Below are 1,809 nucleotides of genomic sequence, written 5' to 3' on the forward strand. Positions count from 1 at the left end.
ATCACCCTTTCTGTGAAGACATTCCTCCTGATGTCCAGCCTAAACGTGCCCTGGCCCAGTTTAGGACTGTGTCCTCTTGTGCTGTCGCTGGTTCTCCGGGAGCAGAGCCCGACTCCCACCTGGCTACAGCCTCCTGTCGGGGTTGTAGAGAGCAATGAGGTCCCCCCTGAGCCTCCTCGCTGTAACCCGGCCTGTCAGGCAGCAAAAGTGCTCTGTAGAGTTGTTCGTTTTGGGGTTTTGTTTGTTTGTTTGTGGTTTTGTTTGTTTGGTTTTTTTTTTTGTTGTTGTTGTTTTGTTTTTTTTTTTTTAAAGAAACATCCTGTAATATCTTGACTGACCAAAACAGGATCACTTTTCTGCGCCCTCATCAGACGCCTTCTCAGTGCTGCCCTGCTCAGGGTTCCCAGCGCCCCAGGGGATGTAGGACCACCTGTACTATTCACTGTTTCCTATGATCTCTAATAAATGGCGATTTAAATGATGCTTAATGGAGCGTGAGCTCCTGCCTCGGTGGGATCATCCCAGGCCAGCGGCTGCTGGTGCAAATCCCGGTCTGCAGGGAGGATGTGGGCGGTGGATGTGTGTGGCAAAGGTCAATGCTCACTGACCTTTTCACAAAAAAACCCAACACCCATAAAGGACAACAAGCCACCGAGGAACAGACATCCTAGAACATCCTCTGGGTCATCCACATCCTGGTGTTGCAATGTTTAATTATCGATTTATTTATTTAATTTTTTTAACTTAATTTAAAGAGGAGAAAAGGAGTAGTACTTCCCCTTCCTGCCCACTTCTGTTCACACATAGACACACGTACTTCCCATGATAAAGACACCCCTGTATTCCAGACAGGGATTGGGCTGGACTGGGAACCTTGCTGTATTTCCTGCAGGCCAAGCACCCCTTTCACCTAAGGTCAGCAAACATCTGTAGCCTCAGTGTGGGAATCTGAGTAGTGTTACTGTCAAGTGACAGGACAAACTGTGCTCTCCTGCTCGGTGGGATGAGGTACTTGAACATAACGCCGAGGTACTTGAACATAATACAATTTCTGACACATCAAGGAACTTCAGAGCTGTTGAGAAGGTCTTGTAAAAAAAAAAAAGCACAACATTTAGGAAAAGTCAGAAACATAATGAAGAATTTCTCTTAAGTTTCTGCTGCCTCCAGTTGTCTTGATACTTAAATAAATGTTTCCTGTCTGCATTGTAGTAGTACATCCCTTGCAATGCCAATAAAAAATGAGCAAGAATGTTTTGTACTTTCCCATTTGAATGTGACTGAGCAGTACTCACTACATACAGACAATATCAAATACAGTAACTGTTGATTAGTACTTAGAGCTACCTTTATTCCATACAGAGCAGTGTAACAGGTCCTATATTCGCTGTAGTTTGGCATAAATTGTGTAATGGAAAGGAGGGGCAGATCAGGCCATGTGCATTGGTCAGCTGTCAGTGGGAAGATGAGGATGAAGTCTGAGTTTCTAAAGTATATGATAAAACAAGGCATGGTTAAGGCAATATCTTATTACAACAGCTAGTATAGATTTTTTAGCAAGCAAATGCTTCAGGGTGAAAAAAGCACCCTTATTTAGCTCTAAAACAGAAGCAACAAACTTCCAGTCAGAGTGAAACTACAGAACAATTCTCCAAATTTCTTTACATGTGAATGAGATAATCTGAGAGAAAAGGAACCTGGTATCCGTGGAACAGAGGTAATGTTAGCAGGAGAGTGAGAGGTAGATTATTATCCCTTGGTGGTAGGGGAAGAGAATAGAGAAACAGGTAATTTCTAATCTCTAAAACA

This window comes from Manacus vitellinus, unplaced genomic scaffold (assembly GCF_001715985.3).
Source record: "Manacus vitellinus isolate BGI_N305 unplaced genomic scaffold, ASM171598v3 scaffold_30_pilon, whole genome shotgun sequence".
In the NCBI taxonomy this organism is placed as follows: Eukaryota; Metazoa; Chordata; class Aves; order Passeriformes; family Pipridae; genus Manacus; species Manacus vitellinus.